This window comes from Macaca thibetana, chromosome 13 (genome assembly GCF_024542745.1).
Source record: "Macaca thibetana thibetana isolate TM-01 chromosome 13, ASM2454274v1, whole genome shotgun sequence".
In the NCBI taxonomy this organism is placed as follows: domain Eukaryota; kingdom Metazoa; phylum Chordata; class Mammalia; order Primates; family Cercopithecidae; genus Macaca; species Macaca thibetana.
This window is the reverse complement of record NC_065590.1, coordinates 17,513,524-17,532,378: the sequence shown is the minus strand read 5'-3', so window position 1 is coordinate 17,532,378 and position 18,855 is coordinate 17,513,524. Positions and strand designations below refer to the sequence as shown.

Sequence of the window (18,855 nt, the reverse complement as noted above, 5' to 3'; positions counted from 1 at the left end):
GGAGAAAGGAAGACTGGAGAGGCGGCGTCCCTTTTCCTCACCGCACTCCATGAAGTGCACAGGATGCAGAGGCGTGGATTGGAAGTGCCTATCAGACTTTGTCTCTGGTGCAGGGCATCTTTGCTTCCTCTTCCTCCCTTTTTCTATCTCCTGAGTCTTTCTTCCCTGCTACCTTTGTAGACTTTGCCAGTTAGCAACTGTACGTTTCCCCGGCTGAGTGACTTCACAACTGAAATTAAACCACAGTACTTAGAAAGCCCTGTCTTCGCGTTTTCTCAGTCTCCCTTGCTGGTTCAGATCTTGCAGTCTTTGCCAGTTACCACAAGATGATTCAACAGTTTCTGTTTCCATTCACCGTCAATTCATCAGGCTGTGCAGGTGGCTCCTGGGGGTGGGGTGAAGGCTTCAGTGGTAGGAGGTTGAGCTACGGGTGCAGCTGTGGTGTTTACTAGAAGGCAGATGGTTTCCTTGCTCTCTGCCTTTGGGGATTTGTTCTTCATGCCCACCTGTCATTTGTGTGAGTGCTTGGCCGTGGTTTCACCTCGTTGGTGTTGGACATAAGGCATTTTTGACTCTTGCCGTTTTCAACAAGAAGAGAATGATGTAGGGAATTATCATGGGCTGAATTGGAGGTGTTTCTGGAAGCAAACTTGCAAAAGGGACCAGGAAAAAGGGGCAGGTTATTAAAGCGGGAGCATGCTGTGAAAGCAGCTTGAATTTGAAGTTCATGTTGATGCTTCGTTCCACAATGTCTGTGCTACCTGGAATCATTCCATGCGTGGTCAAAGGGTAGACACCAAGGGTGTCCCTGGTCATGATGGCATTCAAATTTGGTATCTGAAGATGTGTTTTCCACTAGATCAAAACTGATTTTTGACTTAGATTTTGAGAAAACCATGCACAAAGACTGTTTTTAAAAATGTTTCAGTTTTTTGTTTTCATTTTTAATGCACAAAGGTCATTTTGTTGTTTGTGTTGCCTTGGTTTTTCCTTCTTTTTAAAATAAACTTTTTTATTTTGCAATAATTTTCAATGTGTAGAAAAGTTACAAAGCATAGTACAGAGATTTGCCGTATACCTTCCCCTGTTATTCATATCTTACACAACCATAGCACATTTGTCAAAACGAAGACAGCAGCACTGACAGGCCGGGCGGGGTGGCTCACGCCTGTAATCTCAGCACTTTGGGAGGCTGAGGCCGGCGGATCACCTGAGGTCAGGAGTTCAAGAGCACCTTGGCCAACATGCCAAAACCCTGTCTCTACTAAAAATACAAAAAAATTATCCGAGCGTCATGGCAGGCACCTGTCATCCCAGCTAATCAGGAGGCTGAGGCGAGAGAATCGTTTGAACCAGGGAGGTAGAGGTTGCAGTGAGCCGAGATCCCACCACTGTACTCCAGCCTGGGTGACAGAGGGAGACTCCATCTCAAAAAAACAAAGCAGCATCTATTAAACTCTAGACTTTGTTTGTGTTTCTTTAGTTTTCCCACAGGTGGTCGATTTTTGCTCCAGGGTCCCGTCCAGGATGCCACACTGTGTTTTGCTGTCACATTTCAGTGTCCCCTGGTCTGTGACAGTTCCTCCGCCTTTCATGCTTTCCATGACCCGGCTCTTTTGAAGAGTACTGGCCAGGTGTTTGTTGAGTGTCTCTCAATTTGGGTTTGTCTGTGTTTTCCTTATGACTAGATTGGGATAACGGGTGTTGGGAAGAATATCCTGAGGAAGTGCCTTTCTGGTCACATCGTGTTAGTGCGTACGTTCCATCAACATGGCTTATCCCTGGTGATGTTTGTAGTGCTTGTCAGGTTTCTCCACTGTACAATTACTTTTTCCCTCTTTGGAAGCCAGTCATTCAATCCGTCCAACACTCAAGGTGGGCGAGTGGGTTGGCGGGGCTAGTTAAGCTCCATGTTCTGGAGGAGAGAGTAGCTACGCGAATTATTTCTTATAGGAGATTGATCTCTTTCCCCCCATGTATTTATTTATTAAATCATTTACTTATATCAGTATAGACTAACATATGTTTATTTTGTGTTTTGGGTTACAATCCAACAGCACATTTTTGTTGCTCAAATTGTTCCAGCTTTGGCCATTGGGAGTTTCAGCCTCATCTTATATTTTCCCTGCCCCTGTCCTGGAATCAGCCATTTATCCGAGGAGCCCTAGTTTCTTTTATTTGAGAACAGTATTTAGAAACCAACTTTGGTGCACAAAGTTCTTACTTGAGAAAACAATGGCCCTACCATAATTCCAGTTCTGATCATCTTTTTTCCACTGCTGTATATACACACATATATAAATTACATATTATATATAAGGAAACATATACATATTATATATAAACAAATACACATATATTTGTCTGTATGTGTATATATGTGTGTGTATATATATATGTAATTTTTTTTGAGACAGGGTCTTGCTCTGTTGCTCAGGCTGGAGTGCAGTGGCACAATCATGGCTCACTGCAGCCTCAACTTTCCAGGCTCAAGTGGTCCTCCCACCTCAACCTCCTGAGTAGCTGAGACTACAGGTGCTCTGCTAATTTTTGTATTTTTTGTAGAGATGGGGCTTAGCCATGTTGCCCAGGCTGGTCTTGAACTCCTCAGCTCAAACAATCCACCTGCCTTGGGCTCCCAAAGTACTGGGATTACAAGTGTGAGCCACCATGCCTGGCCCCGACACTTTATATTTAAAAAAATGCACAAAAATGGAAAGACCTTGACATTGAGTATGTTTCTATCCACTACCTACATTCTGCCATTAACATGCTACTATACTTGCTTTATCACATATTTGCCCATCTATTGATCTCTCTATTCGCCATATCCCATTTTTGGGTGCATTTCAAAATTACTAACATAAATATTCTTCCCCCTAAATAACTCAGTGTGCATACCACTAGCAAGACTTCAATATGTGCCAGATCTTTTTCATTTGCTGTAAAACTTCATACAATGAAATGCAAAAATCTTCAGTGTACATTCTCAGTGCTTTGCCAAATATATACACCTATGTAACCCAATCACCATCAAAATACACAGAACATTATTATCACCCCAAAAAGTTATCTTATACCCTTGCCAGTCAACCCCTGCTCCCACCCTCCTGGAGGTAACCACTGTTGTGTGTGGTTTTTTCCCCCACTATTGGTTAGTTTTGTCTGTTTTAGTACTTATTATCAGAATCACACAATTTGTTCACTCAACATATTTTGGTGGTATATTAATTCAATTCAATCCTGTATAATGATGAAAGTGAATGAACCACAACTACAACAGATACTAAAGATGACTCTAATTAGCCATACTAAGGGAAAGAAGCCAGACACAAAAGAATACATAGTAGATAATCCCATTTCATTTCTTTTCTTTTTTTTTTTTTTTTAGATGGAGTCTTGCTCTGTCTCGCCCAGGTTGGAGTGCAACGGCACAATCTTGGCTCACTTCAGCCTCTGCCTTCTGGGTTCAAGCAAGTCTCCCTAGCTGGGACTACAGGCATGTGCCACCACACCCAGCTAATTTTGTATTTTTAGTAAAGACAGGATTTCACCATGTTGTCCAGGCTGGTCTTGAACTCATGACCTCAGGTGATCCACCTGCCTCAGCCTCTCAGAGTGCTGGGATTACAGCATGAGCCACCGTGCCTGGCTTGTTTCTTTAATATTCAAAAGAAGCAAAAAATACGTTGGGCATGGTAGTGTACTTATAGTCCCAACTACTTGGGAGGCGGAGGCAGGAGGATCGCTTGAGGCCTGGAGTTCAAGACGAGCCTGGGCAACATAATGAGACCCCGTCTCAAAATAAATAAATAAAAGAAGTAAAAAATAATTTATGAAGTTATAAGGCAGGATAGCAGCTAGCACCGTGTAGGAGAGAGAAAGTAGTGATTGAGGGGGATCTTGTATGCTGGTTCTGGAATGTGATTTTCCTTGGCTTGGGTGTGGATTACACAGTTGAGGTGACTTGGCGATAATTCACTGGGCTGTACATTTACCACTCATGCCTTTGTTCTTGTTGCATCGTATGTTGCTACAGTGCTTTAAAAATAAGATACTTGTCATGTCCATCAATTTTGTGTGTGTGCACGACACTACTGTGTGTATTAGCTGTCTACTGATATGTAAGAAATTACTCCAAAATTTAGCAGCTTAAACCCCCATATGTATTGTCTCACATAGCGTCTGTGGGCCAGGAATTTCCAAGTGTCTTCATTGGGTCGCGCTGGGTCCGGGTCTCCCGTAAGGTTGCATTTAGGATGTTGGCCTTGGCTTGACTGGGGCTGGAAGAGCTCCTTCTCCAATATCTCATTGGTATAGCTTCGATGTTTGTCCCTTCCAAACCTCATGTTGAAATGTGATGCTGATGTTGGAGGTGGGACCTAGTGGGAGGTGTTTGGGTTATGGGGGCAGATTCCTCATGAATGGCTTGGTGCTGACCTCTTCCTGGTGATGAGTGAGTTCTCACCCTATTAGTTCACTTGAGAGCCAGTTGTTTAAAGGACTCTGGCACCTCCTCCTCTCTTTCTTACCCCCTCTCTTGCATGAGACACACCTGCTCCCCCTTTGCCTTCTACTTCTACCATCAGTAGAAGCCCACTGAGGCTTCATGAGAAACCGAGCAAATGCTGGTGCCATGCTTGTACAGCCTGCAGAATCGTGAGCCAAATAAACCTCTTTTATTTATAAATTACCCGGTCTCAGGTGTTCCTCTGTAGCAGTGCAAAATGGACTAATACACTCATTGACAGGGCTATTGGAAGGAGATCTCAGTTCGTCTCCAGGTGGACTATTTATAAGGCTGTTTGAGTGTCCTCACATCTTGGCAACTGGCTTCCTCCAGAGCAAGTGAGCCACAAGAGCTCAGTATAATGTTTCCTAGGTTAATAGATGTCATTTATTGTGTATCAGCAGTATGTTCCTTTTTACTGCTAAGTAACATTCCATCCTATGAATAGATCATAGTTTACCAATTCTATTGATGGACACCAGGGCTGTTTCTAGTTTGGAGCTATTATGAATAAAGCTGCTAAGAACATTCTTCTATGACAGTTTGTGTGGGCATGTAATTTTATTGCTCTTGGATAAATACCTAGGAATGTAATTGTCAGGTTATGGGATAGGTACCTGTTTAATTTTATGAAATCTCTGAGATCTTTTTCCAAAGTGGTTGTACCATTTTACATTTTTATGACGAAGTATGACAGTTATAATTGTTCCATGTCTTTGCCAAATGTTGTGTTGTCATTATTTTAAAAAATTTGTATATCCTCTTGCACACGCGCACGTGTGTGTGTGTATGTAGTTCTATGAATTTTTTTTTCTTTTTGAGATAGGGTCTCACTCTGTCACCCAGGCTGGAGTGCAGTGGCATGATCTTGGCTCACTGCAGCCTCAACATCCTGGGATCAAGCGATCCTCCCACCTCATCCTACCAAATAGCTAGGACTACAGACATACCTGGGCCATTTAAAAATTTTTTGTAGAGAAGGGGTCTAGCTGTGTTGCTAGGCTGGTCTGGAACTCCTGGGCTCAAGTGATTCGCATGCCTCAGCCTCTCAAAGTGCTGGGATTACAGGTGTGAGCCACCATGCTGCCCTGCCTAGTTCTATGATACTTTATCCACTATGTAGTATTGTGACCAACACCATGATCAGGGCACACAACGTCACAAAGAAACTCGCCTGTGTTTTTCCTTCAGAGTCAGAATCCCCACAGCCCTAACCGCTGGCAGCCACTGGTATGTTCTCCATTACCATAATTTCGTCACTTTGAGAATTTATACAATTGGAATTACATCATATGTAACTGTTTTGAGATTGGCTTTTTTTTTCACTCAACACAATGCCCTATCCAAGTTATTGTGAGCTATCCAAGTTGTGTGTGTCAGTGGTTCATTCCTTTTAATTGTCGAGTAGTAGTCCATTGCATGGACGTGCCACAGTTTATTTATCCATTTGCTAGTGGCATTTGGGTTGTTTCCAGTTTTTGATGATTGTAAAAAAGCTTCTGTAAACATTCCTGTACAGATTTTTAAAATAAGTTTTGTAAACAAAGAATTTCTCCTAGGGTGTGTAACTGGGAATGGGATTGCACATGGAAAGTCTATGTTTAACTTCATAACAAACTGTCAGACTTTTCTAGAGTTCCATTTTACATTCCTGCCTCCAGACAGTGAGAGGTCTGGTTGCTCAGCATGCTTGTCAACACTTGGTATGGTCAGCATTTGTTTTGCCACCTTGCCAGGCTTCCTAGAGAGGTCGCTCTCTCTCTTTCTCTCTCCCCTCTCTCTCCTCTCCCCTCTCTCTCCTCTCTCCTCTCTTTCCTCTCTCCTCTCTCTCCTCTCGTATCTTTTGCTTCAGTTCTTGCTCTGGTGGCCTGCTTTAGCTCAGAGGTTTGCAATCTTGTTCTTAATCACAGGACCGTTTTACAACCTGAATCCTACACAGAATGCCAATAGGGAAGTCACATGATGGTGGAGCTGCTGGGCAGAGCTAGGCCCTCTCTAGACCTCATCACGTCTCCGACAGCTGTCCCCAGATGCCCCTCACATGTGAGGCCTGATGCCCACCCCCAGCACTGATGCCATAAACCCAGGGCCTCTGCCTGCAGCCTGAGATCTAGGAACACTAATATTTGCCTTATCTCCATATCTTAGAGACCCAAGAAGACAGAAAAGAGAAATTATAGCTGAGAACATGTCAAAAAATCATTGTTTATGATTTTATACGCCATTGTTATACAGATAGTATTTTAGGAAAACTACCAAGATTGTTAAATGTGGCGGTTTATATTTGAAGACACAGCTATGCATATCGCTTAGGGGATTGGAGCATAAGGATGTATTTCTAAAATCCTGATTTTTCCATGGCAGATTGTCACCTGTTTGCTCGAACAGTGTTAGCAATTTAGATACTACGATGATGATGATAAACCAATGTTCAAGCTTTCAGCTAGAGAGTTTCCAGAATAGTTTTTCATCCAGCTTTAATCTCTTTATGAATCTGTTATGGCAGCAGTTCAAATGAGGAACGTGCTCCATCTAGTGGTTCTTTTTAACTATACAGTTTAAAATAAAATTTAAACATTTATTTGGAATAGGTGTTATTTTAACTTGGTTCAAAAGTCAGCATAAAAAATAGAGTACTGTTTCCCATCTACTGAATTTTCCCACCTCCATCCCACGTACCCAAAAGGTGAAAACTGTCAGTTTCTAGTGTGTCCTTAAAGAAATTAAAATAAAAATACACACATATGCAAGCAACGTGTGTATTGTTAATCACTATTTCTGCCTACATAACATTATTCTCATCCTTTGTAGGGCATTTTGAGAGTGGGAATGAGAATAAACCTGTAATTAAAATGTCTAACATGTCTCTGTTGAGAAATTTATTTGATATAAGGAAGTTGGGTATTAATAGTTGAGAGCTGTTTAGTAATAGCCCACTTTCTTAAGTCCTGTTTTGTTTTGTTTTTTTTCTGAGGTGGGATCTCGCTCTGTCACCGAGGCTGGAGTGCAATGGCACGATCTCAGCTCACTGCAGCCTCCACCTCTCGGGTTCAAGCGATTCTCCTGTCTCAGCCTCCCAAGTAGCTGGGATTACAGGCCCCCGCCACCACGCTTGGCTCATTTTTTCTGTTTTTAATAGAGACGGGATTTTGTCACGTTGGGACAGGCTAGTCTCAAACTCCTGACCTCAGTTGATCTGCCTGCATTGGCCTCCCAAAGTGTTGGGATTACAGGTGTGAGCCACTGTGCCGGGCCAAGGCCTGTTTATTTTATAGGTTTTGATCATTTCTTCAGCTCTTTTGGCTGATGTATATATTATCTGTGCATTAGTGGCCCTCATCTACTGATGTGTCGTGTCTTATTTTTCTGCATGGATTGCACAGAATCGTTACTAGGATTTGACACTTAGGAGATGTTTATAATTACGAGCAGGAAACCTTACCATGTGAGAATAGATGTGAGTTCGGGATTCTAAAATAGATGAATAACAATGATTTTATAGTAAAGTTACTGGAATGGAAATGTAAAGAAATAGCTAATAACCTGTGTTTCAGAATCTTACCTATAATGTACTTCATGGCATTCCCGTAGGCTGTGCTATCTAATTTTTGTAGTTTGAGGTTTCTCTCGATTCACATTTTTTCTTTTTGATTAAAGAATTTATAGTTTAACACATCTGAGTGTGTGTGTGTGCATATATATATATTTATACACACACATGCATAAATATATGTCTGTAATGCTCCATAGCTTACATTGTTCCATACTTATGCATACTGCTAACATGTGTGAAGACATTCAAAGAACCACATTTCTGGAAGTAGAATTGCTGAATCAAAAAGTAGGGTCAGAGCCAGGATGGTGGTGTGCACTTGAAGTTCTAGTTAGTCAGAGGGCTGAGGCAGGAGTATTCCTTAAGCCTAGGAGTTAGAGAATAGCCTGAGCAACAGAGTGAGACACCATCTCCAAAACAAATAAACAACCAAACCCCAAAAGGTAGGTTCATTTGTAATTTAATTGATATCATCTAATTGCCATAAGTAGAGATTGTGCCAATTTATACCTTGCCTCCCTTCGTCCCACCCTCCCTCCTTCCCCTGTTCAGCCCTCCCCTGGGCTAGCATATGAGGGCGTCTGTTCCCCACAACCTTGCCAACCTTGATAGTGTGTTATCACACTGTCTGGACTTTGTTCATTTGACAGGCAAAAATTGGTATGAGGCAAAAATTGGTATGAGTGTAATTTTAATTTGTGCTTCTTTTAATACATCTGGGAGCAGGGATTTTAAAGATATGTTTAAATGCCATTTGTATTTCCTATTGTGTGGTGTGGACCATCTGTTCAAATCGATTGTCCACTTGCTCTGGTTTTTTTTTGTTGTTGTTGTTTGTTTGTTTTATTTTTATTTTTTTAAATTGTTCTTTAAGTTCAGGGATACATGTGCAGAATGTGCAGTGTTGTTACATAGGTATCCATGTGCCGTGGTGGTTTGCTGCACCCATCAACCCATCACCTACATTAGGTATTTCTCCTAATGTTATCCCTCCCCTAGGCCCACCACCCCTGACAGGCCCCAGTGTATGATGTTCCCTTCCCTGTGTCCATGTATTCTCATTATTCAACTCCCACTTATGAGTGAGAACATGCGGTGTTTGGTTTTCTGTTCTTGTGATAGTTTGCTGAGAATGGTGGTTTCCAGCTTCATCCATGTCCCTGCAAAGGACATGAACTCATCCTTTTTTATGGCTGCATAGTATTCCATGGTGTATATATGCCACATTTTCTTTATCCAGTCTATTTTTAATGAACGATAGGAGCTCAGTAATTAGGAGGATTGGCCCCTTTGCAATGACATCAGTAACAAATACTTTGTCTCAGTTTGTCATTTGTCTTTTGATATCCTTATGGTCTTTTTGTCATGCATAAATTTTTGTTATTAGTCACATTTATCAGTCTTTTCTTTATGGCTTCTAAATATTATGTCATATTTAGGAAGATTTCTTGGATTAAAATTATGAAATAATTCTTCAGGTTTTATTTTAATATTTTGTGGTTTTATTTTTCTTCATGTCAATTGTTGATCTATTTGGAATTTATTCTGGTACATGGAGTGAAATGGGGATCTGACTTAATTTTCCTTTCCAGTTGGCCACCCAGCTGGATGTTTCAATAATGTTTGTTTTTCCCATGATTTGATATACCAGGTTTGTCTTACATATATTAAATTTCCATATATACTTACTTCTGTTTCTCAGTATTCCATCTTATTCTATCGGTCTATCTGCCTGTTTTGCACAATTTGAGTTACTTAAGGCCTTATCACACATCTTTTAAAAAAAATTTTTTTTAAGGGAAATTTGCCCCTTTTATTTTTTCTTCAGCTTTTTTTAAGTTCAGGGGTACATGTGCAGGATGTGCACATTTGTTACATAGGTAAGCGTGGGCCATGGTGGTTTGCTGTACAGATCATCTCATAGTCTAGGTATTCAGCCCAGCATCTATTAGCTATTCTATCTGATGCTCTCCCTCCCCTAACCCCCCAAGACAGGCTCCAGTGTGTGTTGTTCCTCACCATGTGGCCATATGTTCTCATCATTCAGCTCCCACTTATAAGTGAGAACATGTGGTGTTTTGGTTTTCTGTTCCTGCATTAGTTTGCTGAGGATAATGGCTTCCAACTTGTCCATGTCCCTGCAAAGGACGTGATGTCATTCCTTTTTATGGCTGCATAGTATTCCATGGTGTATATGTACCACATTTTCTTTATCCAGTCTATCATTGATGGGTCTTTAGGTCGACTCCATGTCTTTGCTAATGTAAACAGTGCTGCAGTGAACATATGCATGCATGTATCTTTATATTCCTTTGGATATATACCCAGTATTGGGATTGCGGGGTCAATTGATATTTCTGCATCTAGGTCTTTGAGGAGTCGCCACACTGTCTTCCACAATGGTTGAACTTTACACTTTTACCAACAGTGTAAAAGTGTTCCTTGTTCTCTGCAACCTTGCCAGCATTTGTTGTTTTTTGATTTTTTAATAATCTCCATTCTGATTGATGTGAGATGGTATCTCATTGTGGTTTTTATGTGCATTTCTCTAACGATCAATGATGTTGAGCCTTTTTTCATGTTAGCCACATGTATGTCTTCTTTTGAGAAGTGTCTGTTCATGTCCTTTGCCTACCTTTTAATGGGGTTATTTGTTTTTTTTTTCTTGTAAATTTGTTTAAGTTCCTGGTAGACTCTGGATATTAGACTTTTGTCAGATAGATAGATTGCAAGAATTTTCTCCCATTCTGTAGGTTGTTCACTCTGATGATAGTTTCTTTTGCTGTCCGGGAGCTCTTTGGTTTAATTAGATCCCATTTGTGAATTTTTGCTTTTGTTGCAGTCACGTTTGGTGTCTTCATTATAAAATCTTTGCCCATGCCTATGTCCTGAGTGGTATTCCCTAGATTTTCTTCTAGGGTTTTTATAATTGTGGGTTTTACATTTAAGTCTTTAATCCATTTTGAGTTAATTTTTGTATATGGCATAAGGAAGGGGTCTAGTTTTAATTTTCTGCCTATAACTCGCCAGCTCTCCCAGCACAATGTATTAAATAGGGAGTCCTTTCCCCATTGCTTGTTTTTGTCAGGTTTGTGAATGATCAGATGCTTGTAGGTATGCAGTCTTATTTTTGAGTTCTTTATTCTGTTCCATTGGTCTATGTATCTGTTCTTGTATGAGTATCATGCTGTTTTAGTTACTATAGCCTTGTAGTATAGTTTGAAGTCAGATAGTGTGATGCCTCCATCTTTGTTCTTTTTGCTTGGGATTGTCTTGGCTATCTGGGCTCCTTTTTGGTTTCATATGAATTTTAAAATAGTTTTTTCTAATTCTGTGAAGAATGTCAATGGGAGTTTAATGTGAATAGCATTGAATCTGTACATTATTTGGGGCAGTCTGGCCATTCTCTGATGGTTGTATTTTTATGGGGTCAGTAGTGATATCCCCTTTATCATTTCTGATTGAGTTTATTTGATTCTTCTAACTTTTCTTCCTTATTAGCCCAGCTGATGGTCTATTGAATTAATTTGTTCAAAAAACCAACTCCTGGGTTCATTGATTTTTTGAAGTGTTTTTCACATCTCTATCTCCTTCAGTTCAGCTCTGATCTTGGTTATTTCTTGTCTTCTGCTAGCTTTGGGAGTTTATTGCTCTTGGTTCTCTTGTTCTTTTAGTTGAGATGTTAGGTTGTTAACTTGAGATCTTTCTATCTTTTTGATGTAGGCATGTAGTGCTATAAAGTTTCCTTGTAACACTGCTTTAGCTGCATCACCGATATTCTGGCACATCGTCTCTTTTTTCTCATTAGTTTCAAAGAACTTCCTGATTTCTGCCTTAATTTCATTATTTACCCAAGACTCATTCAGGAGCAGGTTGTTCAGTTTCCTGTAGTTGTGTGGTTTTAAGTGAATTTCTTAATCTTGAGTTCTAATTTGATTGCTCTGTAGTCTGAGAGACTGTTATGATTTCAGTTCCTTTGCGTTTGCTGAGGAGTATTTTACTTCCAATTGTGTGATCAATTTTAGAGTAAGTGCCATGTAGTGATGAGAAGAATGTATATTTTGTTGTTTTTGGGTGGAGATCTATCAGATATCTACAGAACTTCTAGGCAACCCTCAAATATGTGAGAGTCCAGCCAAGGTCAGAGGAGCTGTCTGTCCAATTCATGGCTGACTGAAATTCATGAATGAGTTTAATTGATCCAAACCTGAATTCAGGTCCTAAATATCTTTGTTAATTTTCTTTCTTGATGATTTGTCTAATATTGTCAGTGGGGTGGTAATGTCTCCCAGTATTATTGTGTGAGAGTCTAAGTCTCTTTGTAGGTCTCTAAGAACTTGCTTTATGAATCTGGGTGCTCCTGTATTGGGTGCATGTATATTTAGGACAGTTGACTCTTCTTGTTGAATTGAACACTTTGCCATTATGTAATGCCCTTCTTTGTCTTTTATAATCTTTATTCGTTGAAAGTCTATTTTTTTCAGAAACTAGGATTGCAACCCCGATTTTTTTTTCCATTTACTTGGTAAATTTTTCTTTATCTCTTTATTTTGAGCCTATGTGTGTCTTTGCACATGAGATAGGTCTCTTAAAGACAGCATACTGATGGATCTTGGCTCTTTATTCAGCTTGGCAATCTTTTCACCCATTTTATTGTCTGAAAAGATCATACTTTCTTGGGTTTAGAGTTTTCTTCACTATTTTTGTTTGTTTCTTTTTATACATGAATTTTAAAATCACTTGTTGGCATTGTTATTTGGATTATGTTTAATGTATGAATTAACATAAGGAGAATTGATTTCATTATGATATTGTCTTCTGTTAAAAAACATGGCACATATTTCTATTCGTCCAAGTCTTCTCTTGTATTCTTTAGGTATATTTAGATGAAAGTTTTTCAAACCTGCACCATCATTTGTAAGGTGGTTTACACCTGCATTTGTAAGGATGGTTTATTTTTATCCCAGAGACTCTAGACCAACTCCGGTCTGGCCAAATCAGCTAACTTCTTTGCTGTTTGATGGGCTGAACCATACCCTCTCTAGTGAGATCTGTGCCTCTTCCAACATTTTCATCTTTTTAGGTGCTCTCTCTCTCAGCCTGAGGGTACCATATGGAGTTTCCCTGTTTCTTATAGTGATTATTTTATCATAGTAATACTTTGTATTAAACTTTGTCTGTTTAACCTATTGCATGATTTCTTTCTTCTGATTGGCCCTAGACTGCTACATCTTGCGATTTATCAGTTTTTGTTTTACATATTTGAGGCTTTGTTGTTTGGTGTGTACACGTTTGGGATCGTTATGTCTTCTTTGTGGATTGATCCTTTTGTAATTATAATGTATTTTGCTATCTTTAGTGATGTTCTTTTTTCTGACATCTACTCTAGCTGATATAAATATACCCACTTCTACTTTTTCTTTTTGATTAGCATTTACGTGGCTTTTTAAATCTTTTAGCTTTCAACTTGCCTATGTCATTATATCTGAAACGGATTTCTTGCAGATAGCATATTTTTAGACTTAATAAAAAAATTCATTCTACCAATCTTTGTCTTTTAATTGTGGTATTTAAACCATTTACATTTAGGGTAATTATTGATATGTCAATGTTTAAATCTGCCACTTTATTATTTGTTTCTTCTGTCTCTTATTTCTCTCTCTCTTTTTTTTTTTGCTTTCTTACCTTCCTGTGGATTATTTGAACATTATTTTAGGATACTGTCTTGATTTGTTTATTGTGTTTTAGAGTATATCACATTCTATATTTTCTTAGTGGTTGCTTGAGGTATTACAGTGCATACATAACCCACCGTAGTTTACTAATACTGTCCTACCACTTTGAGTGAAGTATAGAAACCTAACTTTCATTTAGGTTCCTTTATCCTTCCAATTTTAAAATATTTTTTAGTCCTTTTTTAAAAATTTGAGACAGGGTCTCACTCTGTCACCCAGGCTGGAGTGCAGTGGTGTGATCTTGGCTCACTGCAACCTTCCCCTCCTAGGCTCAAGCAATCCTCCTACCTCAGCCTTCCAAGTAGCTGGGACTACATATGCACACAACCACATCCAGCTAATTTTTTGCATTGTTAGTAGGAACAAAATTTTGCAACGTTGCCCAGGCTGGTCTCAAACTCCTGGGCTAAAGCAATCTGCCCACCTCAGCCTCCCACAGTGCTTGAATTACTCACTGGCACTGGCCAAATTGTTTGAAGTATGTCTTCAACCTACGTGGAGTACCACATCAGATGGTTTTATAATTTTTTGCATTAGACATTGAATATTATTTCAAAAAGTCATGAATGAAAGAAAATCACTAAATAAGTGGTGGGAGAGGAAACTTAATGTTGTTAAAATTAAACATCATTTCAATCAAAATCTTGGAAAGTTATTTTGTGGATATCAACAACTGATTCTAAAGTCTATAAGGAGAGGCAAAAGACTCACAATAGCCAATACAAAATTGAAGGGGAAGAACAAAGTTGGAGGACAGCCACTACTGGCTTCATGACTTACTACAAATCTATGGTAATTAAAATAGTATAGTGGTGGTGAAAGAACAGACAAATGGATCAATGAAACAGAATAGAAGGTCCAGAAATGGACTCACATAAATAGAGTCAAGTGACCATTGACAAAGGAGCAAAACAATAAAATGGAGAAAAGATAGCTTTTTCTACCAGTGATGCTGTGATAAGTGGACATCAACATACAAATCCCACCCCCCCCAACATAAATCTAGACATTGACCTTACACCCTTCACAAAAAGTAACTCAAAATGGATCACAGGCCTAAATGTAAAATATCAAACCATAAAATTCCTAGGAGATCTAGAAGAAAGTCCTTAGGACTTTGCATTTGGTGATGACTTTTTAGATATAACACCAAAGGCATGATCTATGAAAGAAAGAATTGGTAAATTGAATTTTATTAAAAGGAAAACTTTCTGCTCTGTGAAAAACAGTGTCAAAAGGATGAAAAGACAAGCTGTGGATTGGGAGAAAATATTTGCAACAGACACATAGACACGTCTAATGTAAGACTGTTATTCAAAATATACAAAGAACATTTCAAACTCAACAATAAGAAAACAAACAACATCATCAAAAAATGGGCCAAAGACCTTAACAGACACCTTACCAAAGAATATATATAGCAGGCAAATGAGCATATTAAAAATGCTCAACATCATATGTCAGTAGGGCAACACACATTAAAACAACAATGAGATACCACTACATGTCTTTTGGAATAATCCAGAACACTGACAACACTAAATGCTGACAACAAGAAGTCTTATTCATTGCTGGTAAGAATGCAAAATGGTATAGCTGCTTTGGAAGACAGTTTGGTGATTTCTTACCATATGGTCCGGTAATCATTTTCCTTGGTGTTTACCCAAAGGAATGGAAAACTTATGCGCACACAGAAACCTGCACATGAATATTTATAGCAATTCTAGTCATAATTTCCAAAACTTAGAAGTATCCAAGATGTCCATCAGTAGTTGAATGGATAAATAAACAGTGGTGCCTCCAGGCAATGGAATATTATTTAGTGCTAAAAAGAAATGAGGTATAAAGCCATGAAAAAAACATGGAGACTTAAAGGTAAGGACTTAAGTGAAAGAAGACAACCCAAAAGTCTAGTTGAAATACTGCATTATTTCAACTGTATGACATCCTGGAAAAGGCAGAACTATGGAGACAGTAGAAAGATCAGTGGCTGTCAGGGGTTGGGGGAGGCATGGCACAGAGGATTTTTAGGGCAGTGAAGCTACTCTGTATGATACTACAATAGTAGATACATGTCATTATAAATTTATCCAGACCCACAGAATGTACAATTCCAAGAATGAACCCTAATGTAAACTATGAATTTGGGTGATAATGATGGGTAATGTATATTCATCACCCATAACAAATATACCACTCTGGTGGGGGATTTTGATAGTGAGGGAGGCTATGCACATGTGGGGGCAGGAACTATATGGGAAATCTCTGTACCTTTTAATCAATTTTGCAGTGAGCCTAAAACTGCTCTAAAAAAGTCTATTAAAAACCCGTAATAAGTAATCTAGTCTACTATATTTTTACTCATTCTGAAGTTATTTCTTTTCTGAAAGTTCTAACCTTCTTCTCCTATCATTTCCTGTCTGTTTAGAGAACTACCTTTAGCCATTCTTTAAGTCAGCTTGCTAGCAAACATTCTCTTACATTTTTTTGGCCTGATAAGATGTTTATTATTCCTCTTCTTCATTCTTGGAGGATATCTTCACTGAATATAAGATTTGCCATTGACAATTATTTTGTCTCTGTACTTGAAAAATGTTGAGCCACTTGTTTCTGGCCTCTGTAGTTTCCAATGAGAAATCTGCTATCATTCCAATGGTTTTCTCTCTAGCTGCCTTCAAGGTTTTTTCCTTGGCCTTAGTTTTCAGAAATTTAATTATTATGTTTTTTGACATGGGCTTCTTTGGGTTTAGCTAATTATTTGCTCAGCTTACTGAACCTGTAGGTTTATTATGTCTTTTACCAAGTAGGAGAAGTTTTTAGCTATTATATCTTGTACTATTTTTTTGGTCCAGTCTCTGTCTTTTTTTTGCTTTTCAAAACTGAAGATGTGCATGTTGGCTCTGTTGCCATTGTCCCAAATGTTCCTGAGAAATATTTGTCTTATTTTTCAGTCTATATTTTCTTTGTTGTTCAGATTGAATAAATTCTATTGATTTGTGTTCCAGTCCAAAATAAAATATCTTAGATCAGGTTGCCTTTAAATAACAGAAATTTATTTTTCATATTCTGGAGACTGGGAAGTCCAAGATCAAGGTGCCAGAAGATTTGGTGTCTGGTGAGGGTCTTGCTTTCTGGTTCATAGATGGTGCCTTCCTGCTATGTCCTAACATAGTGGAAGGAGCAAGGCAGCTCTCTGGGACCTCTTTTGTAAGGGCATAAATCTTACTCATGAGGGTGAACTGCTCATGACCTAATCATCTCCCAGAGCCCCTACTTTCTAATATAATCACCTTCATGATTAGGATTCAACATATAAATTTTTGAGGACATACAAACATTTAGACCATAGCAATCTGTCATCAAGTTCACTGATTCTATTTTGTCATCTATACTGCATTCTTGAGTTCATCTAGGGAGATTTAAAAAATTTTGGTTATATTTTTCAGTTCTATGATTTCCATTTTATTCTTTTCTATAACTTGTGCTTCTTTGATACAATTTTCTGTTTTTGTTCCATTTATTTCAAGAGAAATTATAATTGCTTATTGAAGCGTGGTTATGATAGTCGCTTTAAAATCCTCATCAGATAATTCCAATGTCTGATTAATCTTGGTGTTGGTATCTGTTGATTTCTTTATCATTCATGTTGTGATGTTCCTTGTTGCTGTGATGGTTCTTAGTAAATTCTTTGTATGTGTTCTGATGGTTCCTTGGTATGATGAGCAATTTTTTATCATGTCCTAGACATTTTGGATATTTTATTATGTGGCTCAAGATTGATCGAATATTTTTAGCATGGAGTCCCTTGTTGAGGTATATTGAGATGTCCACTGGCCATGTATATTCAGCTTCCTGTTGAGCTGACCTACAGTTGTTGAAAAGGTATGGAGTAGAAATTCAGCTCCCCTCTTTGGCCCTGCCAACACCTACTCAGCTGATGTAGGGCATTGAATCTCACGGCCTCAGTTGCCTTCAAATGGGAATATGAGATCATCCCCTCCCCACTGGGCTGAGCTGCCATCAGGAGGGGGGAAGTTGAAAGCTGATCCACATCACTTTGTTGTCACCTGGTTTGGGATGGAAGCTCAGTTCTCTTCTGGGCGCTAATGGCACCAGGGAAGGAGAGGGGTGAATTAAGTAGGTGAATGTGGTAGGAGATAGGGTGCCAACTGACCCTATCTCCTACCACATCCTTTTTCCTTGTTAATACCAAGTAGGGGTGAAGTCTCAGCTTCCCATTGGGTCCTGCTGATGGGGTGTTGGTATGAAGCAGGGTGTGACTAGACTTACCTTGCATATTCTTGCTAGGCTTTGTATAGATGGCAGATTGAATAAATTCTATTGATTTGTGTTCCAGTCCAAAATAAAATATCTTAGATCAGGTTGCCTTTAAATAACAGAAAATTTATTTTTCATATTCTGGAGACTGGGAAGTCCAAGATCAAGGTGCCAGAAGATTTGGTGTCTGGTGAGGGTCTTGCTTTCTATAGTGGAAGGAGCAAGGCAGCTCTCTGGGACCTCTTTTGTAAGGGCATAAATCTTACTCATGAGGGTGGGTCAACATATAAATTTTTGTGGACATAACAAACATTTAGATGGCCATGCTACTCCACTACTGGACTCCACTAATGCTACCCTGGCACCACCTGCTTTTGCTGTGCAGGAGATAGAAGATCAGTTCCCTAATTGGCCCACCAAGGTGTACGCCCGGTCAGGAACTCAGACACTCCATCTGCTCTGCAAGACAAGAGGTGGAAGAGGTGGAAGACTAATTCTCCCCTCAGCCTTGCAGCGAGGAATGGGAGCGCCCCCTCCTGCTTTTGCAGGGTTAGGGGGTAGAGAGGAAGAGCAGCGCCCCCCTGAAGCTGCGGGAGAGGAAGAGATGTCCACTGGCCATGTATATTCAGCTTCCAGCGCGCCCCCCTGAAGCCGCAGGAGGGGGGGAGAGGAAGAGCAGCGCCCCCCTGAAGCCGCGGGAGAGGAAGAGCAGCTACCACATCCCCCCTGAAGCCGCGGGAGAGGAAGAGCAGCGCCCCCCTGAAGCTGCGGGAGAGGAA

The 18,855-nt window shown here is 39.6% G+C and overlaps 2 protein-coding genes across 7 annotated transcripts in view; both read right to left on the bottom strand.

Moving 5' to 3' along the window:
• MTLN (mitoregulin) overlaps positions 1 to 18,855 on the bottom strand; it is a 1,146,577-nt gene that overhangs the window by 186,997 nt on the left and 940,725 nt on the right. The window lies entirely within an intron of this gene.
• Positions 1 to 18,855, bottom strand: part of NPHP1 (nephrocystin 1) — a 364,586-nt gene that overhangs the window by 260,113 nt on the left and 85,618 nt on the right. The gene's annotated exons all lie outside the window — the stretch shown is intronic.